The sequence below is a fragment of the Cheilinus undulatus genome, linkage group 19, assembly GCF_018320785.1.
Source record: "Cheilinus undulatus linkage group 19, ASM1832078v1, whole genome shotgun sequence".
In the NCBI taxonomy this organism is placed as follows: Eukaryota; Metazoa; Chordata; class Actinopteri; order Labriformes; family Labridae; genus Cheilinus; species Cheilinus undulatus.
The window spans coordinates 12,221,683-12,230,227 of record NC_054883.1 but is presented as its reverse complement, the minus strand read 5'-3'; positions in this window follow the sequence as shown (position 1 = coordinate 12,230,227).

The following is an 8,545-nucleotide window of genomic DNA, read 5'->3' as shown; positions in this document are numbered from 1 at the left end:
ATGGAAACAGTGGGAGCACCTACCACTTAGAATAGGAGAAGAGGAGGTGGAGAAGGTTCTCAGTTTTAAATTCCTGGTAACCTGCATCAGCAAGGGCCTCCACTGCCCTGGTAGAAAAGTCCCTCTACCACAGTGAAGAGCATCCTGACTTACTACATCATGGCTCCTGTATGGGAACTTTTCAGTGGCAGGCATATCGACTCTCATCTCACTACCCCTGGAAGATATCCACAGGTCTCACTGCCACAGCAGAGCCCGCAGGATTGCTTAGGACAGTACTCATCCCTTTCACCATCACTTTATACTGCTGCCCTCTGGGAGAGCCCGCAGGGCCCTGAAATATCACATCTCCAGACTGTGGAACAGTTTTTACCCTAGAGCCATCCTCTCCCTTTCTTGACCATCATCACAATAGTTTTAAATTAAGGACTGATGGAACCTTGCAAAGCTGATGGATAGACCAGATTCTCTCGTCAGGCAGATAAATCTTGCAAAGTTCCAATCTGAAATGGTTGTCCTAGGTCTAAGAATAGATTGGACCAATCAGCATTATTTGAGGAGAATGGTTTGGCTAGAGCAGTGTTTCTCAACCTTGGGGTTGGGACCCCCTTGGAGGTCGCGAGACACTGAGAGGGAGGTCACTAGATGCCTTAAAAAAACTAAGAATATTATATAAAATTACCCTGATTCCTCTTTACTCCAATTTTTGCCAATTTTAGCACATTTTTCCCACTTAAAACCTTTTTTTTGTCAATTTAAAACCCTTTCCATCACTTTTTTCTGCCTGTTTTTGTCACTTGGAAACCAATTCTTGACACTTTCTGCCTATTGTTGCCTCTCTTGACCCATTACTGCCTCTATCAACTGATTTTTTCAATCCTTTTGCCCATTTTAACCACAGTTAACCCATTTTTGCCTGTTTATATCAATTTTTCATCCCATGCCACCTAATTTCCACCATTTTTTTGCACCTTATAGCCATTTCAGCCACTTTTTAATAACCCTTTACCACTTGTTGTGCCCATTGTTGCCACTTTAAGCCATTTTTTGGTCATTTTTTCACTTTTATCAAATTTTGGCCACTTTTAACCCATTTATGTTCTTTAAAAATCTAATGTCAACACATTTTTACCATTTTAAGCATTATGAATACATTTTAGCAATTTTTAACGCATTTCAATTATGTATCATGTAAAGAAGGCTAAATTAATAAATAAAGATATTTGTTTGTTGATGAGAGAAGTTATTATTCCGGTCAAATATAAAATATGGTTTTCACAGCTTAACTTCACAATGGACCATGGTTTTGCTGACTTCCATGGGGCCCCTAGTTTGGCTGGGTCCAAAAAACCTCCCCCTTATAACTCCTTATAGACGGCCTTGTCTGCACACTACTATTCTTGAATATTCCCAGCTATTCAACCACCTTCAGGTACAGTGGGGGTCCCCGGTCTATGGCACCTTTACTTTGGGGGTTGCAGGCTGAAAAGGTTGGCAACCACTGGGCTAGAGGAGTTTAGTTGTACTGAAAGTCAGTATACAGTGGCTGCTAATGTAGCTTGGATGTAGCCACAGTGGAAGTTTAATCAGATCATTTTCTTAAAAGAAGAGAAAAGAATCACATTGGAAGCTTTTCCTAATGGAGAAGGATGTTTTTGCTCTTCTCTCAACTAACTTTGTCATGAGTTTTATCCACCAACTGGCTCCAGAAGTAGCAGGCAGCAGTAGTGGCTACATTTTTTTTTTTTTTTTTTCAGAGGCTCTGCCCTTTTCAAACACCTTTAACCGGCAGTGGCCCAGATGCATGGGAGAAAGCCCATGCAATTGATATGTAAAACAGTCTGTTGAAAGTAAGGGTGGAATGAACCGTGAGATTGACTGGCGGATTGGTGCAACATCAGTAGTTTTGCAGGCACTGTACTGTTCCAACCCCTACCTATGGTCATAAACTCTGGGTAATAACCAAAAGAATGAGGTTGCAGGTACAAGTGGTGGAATAAGATTCCTCAGAAGGGTGTCTGGGCTCAACTTAGAGATAGGGGGAGGACCTCAGATATCCAGAGGGATCTCGAAGTAGAGCTCCTTCACATCGAAAGGAGCCAGTTAAGGTGGTTCAGGCATCTGATCAGGAAGCCTCCTGGTTGCCTTCCTGTGGAGGTCTTCTGGGCACATCCAACTGGGAGGAGACCCCAGGGCAAATCTAGAATTTGCTGCAGGGATTAAGTTTCTCATCTGGTCTGGGAGTGTCTCAGAATCCCTCAGGAAGAAGTGGAAAATGTTGCAGGGGAGAGGAATGTCCGGGTTGACTTACTTTGCCTGCTGCCACCGCGACCCTGTCTCGGATAATTGGAAGAAGATAGATGGATGGATGAATGGATCTGTCTGGTGAGTTAGGTTAGGGTTGATGTGAAATATCCTTTTACAACACTTTTCTGTTGGATTCAGAGCTTGTAATGTGACTGCTTTTACAATGACCTTAATACTTGTAGTCTATTATCATAGGATTAGTAATGGAGAAAAGTGAGGCTGACTGCACAAGGTTTTGATCATACACTGTATATTACAGTGGACAGAGCTTCTTTTTCTCTTTTTGTCGTTCTGAATTTTAGCTGGAATACCCTTGCAATGGCCGCTGGTCATTGGGATATAATGTGAAGCCAAGACAAACCCAGGAGGGATCTGGCTGGCCAAACCACAAAATTGATGCCACACACCTTCTGCAAACTGCAGCACGTCAAAATCCTCCATGTTGGACAGTAGAACGGATTCTTGTGTCAGTTTAAAGCAGACACTCACGATCATGGAAAGTTTGATGACTATATTATTTGTTTAATTCTCCCTTTTCCTCTTTTACATTGCTAATCATGTTGAGAAAACCACACAGTGTTGATCATTACCATCCAAGCATTTTTATATCAAACATATCCTGTAGAATTAAACATTGTGGGATTAGGTCTTTATGTAGAAATGCTCCCACTAGGATCTGATTTGTTTTCTTGATACTGCATCCCACTGAGTCAACTGTTGGCCTTAAAATCAATACTACTATTGATGTAGACATATCCAGTGTGAGCTGCAGGTGTGAGATGCTGACTTACACCATCACACTACAGCCTCTGCATCCCCTACAGTCATAAAACACTCTGATCATTGTTATTTCTCTGTGTTTCTGCATCACCTCCAGCCTGCAGCAAAAACACAAACAGCGAGAGTGAGATTTATGGAGCCACTATTCGTTTTGCACCTCATAATTTGACTGACGCATCTTTTGTGCTCTCCGTAACAGCATGATGCATTCATCCCCAATTGGAATTATGCTTTTGCAGCCCCTGAGCGGTGCTGACTATAAAAAAACAACACAGCTACCTCCTGTGCTTGCACACTGTGACGGTCTCTATGTTTTCCTATCTAGGTTGAAGCTGTACAGTGAGAAAGATAGGACTAGATGCCTGCACAATGATCCATTAATACATTTGCTTAATTGTAGATGTGATAAATTGAGCAGAACATTTATTCGTCATCAGGATCAGAGGGTGTGCGATGTTTTAATAGGAGAACAGATGTAGAGAAAAGAGCATTCTTATGAGAGGAGGCGTCTGGTCACAAGTGCCACATGCATTATGTATCAGCACGCACGCTCTCAGAGACACACATAGAGCCTGCTGCTGTATCATGGCCCCCAGGGCCGTCTGTGGCAGGAGTCTAAAAGGGTTAATGAAAACTAGAAACGGCCTTGTCCTTATCATAGAGTCTGATATGAGGTTAAAGCACCTGAGGGCAGAGCTGGAAGTTTCTGTTCCAGACGGTCTGCAGGATCAGATTTAGAGAAAACCATTATCTTGTAGAATATTATCTATAAAAATATTCTTCAATTAAATAAAAATTTTGATCTTGAACTGGAGGTCATTTTGTTCAGACTAAGGCTCAGTCCCATTTCTCATTCTTACTGCTACCTCTGAGTACACCCTTGCCCCCTGGAAACTAAGATAGCCTGGCTACAGACCACCGCCCTAAGACACCTGCCTCTACAGACCACCACTGTCAGGAAGGAACAAGAGAAGAAAAATGAAAAATGAAAAATGAAGCTATAATACTTATGGTTAGGGTAAGTGTAAGGTTAGGGTTAGGAAAGAACAATAGTTAGGTTTGGCCGTAACCACTTCTAGATACATCATACCAGCAAATTGCTTCATTTCCGTCCTGATGGAAGTGGTGTCTCACTGTGGTGGTCTGCAGGAGGGGATGTCTGAGAGTGGCAGTCTGTAGCCAGACCCCTCTAACAGAATTACAAGGGGCAGCAGGGGCATAGCTAGGGATTTTAGGGCCTCAGAAAGAACATTACACAGGGCCCCCTTAACCAGCTCACCAAACAATAAATGTTACGTCATTTTTACAAATATCTATGCATTTAAATGTATTTCTAAACCATAATTTTGCAATACATGAGCAATATTTTTACTATGGTTAAATCAAATTTACCTGCATTATTTTGCAGTGCTGGACCATACCATTTGGACATTTTTAAGGGAGGAGCAGGGGCACCCCAGTAATTTATTCCCCTCTATTGATACAAAATTCAGTCCGTTGACCAACTCATTTAGTTGCTTTGGATTCAATAATGACACTAATTACGAAGAAAACATAAATAAAAGCACACTTTTCATTGCAGGCTTCCCAAGCGCCGACCTCTAGTGTGGGCCCGGGTAATCAGTACCCTTTTTTCCTCCCTGTACGCCCAGGGAGGGAAAAAGGGGTAGCGGTAAAATCTTTCCCTGTGAGATGACATGACCTTTCAACTCCCTCATATGTCTCTGATAGTCATCGACATATTTACGTAAAGAGATGTGATGTTAGCATTTCTACCATGACTTTTTTATTTTAAATAATAGTTTTTAAATTAAAGGAAAATTATTTATTGAAGCGATATTAGATGAAGTTAAAGATGGTCATGGTAATTTTCTGTCTTCAAATGCCTTTTGTTGAGCGTTAACAATGGAAAAGACATTTACTGTACTGTGAAAGATTTCCTCTTTCTTCATAACAAAAATGCTCATTTAAGTCACAAAAAAGCCAAACAAAAGAAAAGCAGACATAAAACAAACATACAACCCAAGTTGGTGTCAAAGGAGTTGTTCAAAATCATAAAAAGGGTTGGGTAAACATGAAATATTGAAATACAAAGAGAAGGACAGTCATTCAAAGTGAAAGAAAAGTAAAAGTGAGTCATGTTGGGCAATTGGATTACTGGCTAGGATGAAGTGGACCGTACAAGCCTCCAACCACCGCCAAAAAATAAATAAAAGATAAGTTTAAAAAAAAATTCCAAAGAAGTTCTAGGGATACTAAAGGTCTTTCTCAACTGAGACAAACAATGAAAGGGATTATGAAAGAACAGATCATCAAGACATTTCTAGCCATTACTGTTTCATATCCTAAATGATCCATCTGAAATCAAAGGAGTAGGGAGGTGATTAGCTGCAATGAGACTTTTCAATAGGTTATCAAAATTTTCGGATCTCTTCAATAAAGAACCTCTCTTACAATTATACGCTTCTTTCATCTCCTGACAAATCATCTTGCGTAAAGCATTCTGGGAGATTTCCCATCACTCTTGATTTGGGGTGTGCCTCTGGAAAATCGCAGTTTAAAGGGCCATCTTCCCCTAACAATTCATGCTGCCCTTCAATTCCAATTAGAATTGCAACACTGTGCCTCTGAAAGTTGACATGCAAAACTTAGGGGTAAGGCTAAGTGGTTGGGACAAGGGGTGTATTGGGACAGAGCTAAATTAAGGTGTCCTCTCCAACAAAGCAGAATTACTCAGTCTTGGCAGGCACAGACATACCGTGCCCACCTTTCCCTCTTGTACTCTCTCAAATGAGGATTTTCAAGCTTTAGAGTTTGGAGGGTTTTGTTTGTGCCCACTCACAGCAAACAAAACATAACACAGCACATTGCGGTTTCAGGGCTCTCTACTTCCTCTCAAAATGTCACTAAGCCCGACGATTCAGCGTGCGTCAGCTGATGAAGAGAGGTGTAGGTAGTGTGAGGAACCTGCTCATGCAAAGTGTTACATAGAGAAAGTGAGAAAATATTATATACCAGACTTATCTCAGAACAGGTTCCCAGTTATTGCCTATAGATTCTGAAGCAAAATTTTACATTTCTTTAACCTTTATAAGATTAAATCTTTCTTAGTAATAAGCTTCTGTATACTCCCCTTGTTCTTATGGTCAAACTGACCTGCCTAAACATCACTTTAATCCTAAAATAAAGACTCTTCATTGAATTTTAAACCTGAAATGTATCTAATATGAGGAAAAAACTGATCATTTCGGTCAACTGTGAGAATATGTGAGAGTTTCCTCTTTTCAGAGCAAGAAGAATGCTTTTTCTCACCAGATGGTACATGTTTTTGTTTTATGAAGCGTGTATTGTGTTTTAACTTTTGAATTAGTGCTTTGTTGCTATTATCCCCATGATTGCTACTGTATGCATCATTGTAAACATATCTTAAAAGTAGTAGAATATGCAGAAATGAAATTTAAGTGCATTGTATTAAAGGGAAAGCACAAGTGTTTTTAAAACTTGGTGATACTGGATAGTCTTATTTACTGTAAAATGACAAATACAGCAACAGACTCTTACAAAATCACTTTTAATCATTGCTCCCACCCATACTGTGTATTTACAACAAGCTTAAATAATACTTTTTTAAGAAAGTGGATGGACGGGAAGCTGATGGCCGAGCAGTTTGGCTGCACCCAATGTACAGAGGCAATAGTCCTCCAGGAAGACAGCCTAGATTCAAGCTCAATCTGTGGCTCCATTACAGCATGTTATTCACAGCTTCATCCACTGTCCTTTCCGATAAAGACATTAAAAGCTAAAATTTATTTTAAAAAATAATAAATAAGATAAAAGACGCAAAGCAAATGCAAGTCCCCTAAAATGTTTAACAGGGTAAAACATCAAGCCTTGCCTGCCTTCTGGTCTCCATTGCATCCAACCCTCATGCCTATCCCTGCAGGTGCTGGGTCCACTGGCTGGGGCCACCAGTTGCTCATTTCGTGCTACCCCTCCAGGTCTGGCTTCAGGGTGGAGGCCCCAGTTTCCCTTCTCCGGGCAAGCTAGTCCCTGGTCTCCAATTATAAGAGTTAGTTGCCTTAGAGATAGGGTGAGGAGCTTGGACATCCAGAGGGATCTAGAAGTAAAGCCTCTGCTCAAAAGAACCAGTTGAGGTGGTTTGGGCATCCTATCAGGCTACTTCCATCATACATATGTCAGAATCGCATATATAAATATCTGTGACTCTGAATTGAGGAGGGGGGCTGGGCTCAGCCTTAGAAAAAAGGTGAGGAGCTCAGACATCCGGAAAGATCTCGAAGAATCATTGTTCCTTCACGTCGAAAGAAGCCAGTTGAGGTGGTTCGGGTATCTGATCAGGATGCCTCATGGGCGCCTTCTTGTGGAGGTCTCCCGGGCACATCCTACTGGGAGGAGTCCTGTAGGCAGATCAGAACTTGCTGAAAGGATATATCCCATCTGGCCTGGGAGTGCCCTGGAATCCCTCAGGAGGAACTGGAAAACGTTGGTGGGGAGAGGGACATCTGGGCTAGCTTGTTTCGCCTGCTGCCACCCCAACCCCAACCTGGATAAGCGGAAGAAGATGTATGTATGGATTCTGAGTAGGTAAAAAAATTTCCAAGAATTGATTTTTAAACATACTTTTTACTTCCTGAATGTATTTCCAACCACACACCTGCTGCAAGTATTTTCCTCCTGTGTGCCTTCTCAGACACTGATGCTGGAGCAGGTGTATGGCTTGTTAGCTGCACTGTTAGCATTAGCATTGCTAGCTCTTAGTGCTGTTAATGTCTACAATGCTGCGTCTGACATAATTTTGTACTGCCTGCACTGGCTACGGTGTCGTAAGTTACTCAACCCATCCTGTTTTCCCAAAAGAAACACGCAATGAAATCAGCTAACACCTACTGACCGGCACGGATTATAAAAAAATGGATCTATCACCTGGTTTCACGTCAGTGACTGGTGTTACGGTTTTATGAGTGAACGTGTTAACTGTTGACTATACAAATACATCTCAGTAAGCGACACACAGATAAGAAGATTCTTCCCCTTACATTAACTGTGTACCATGTTTTCAGTTTGGATTTTATGCTAAGCCAATTGTAATGGCATCCGAAGGCTAGCAATACCTTATTTTCATTCAACTCTAGTGATGTAAAGTAAGCTTGTGTACCACTTTCAGGTTCAAAAAAGCCTAATTAAAATTATATTGCTGGTTCTTTAATGTTGAGTGTAATAAATCACCCAGCATTACAACTTCTGCAGAGGTGTGCAATCATAGTCTGACATGCTAATAACATGTGTTATTTTACTGTGGGCCACATGAACACTCACATTAAAACCTGCCAACAGACACACACTCTAAATGACAGAACTTTCCTCCGGCAATTTCCAAAGAACCAAAACACAGAAAATTGATGGGAGATATTCATAAGTGACCCATCTGCTGCTCACA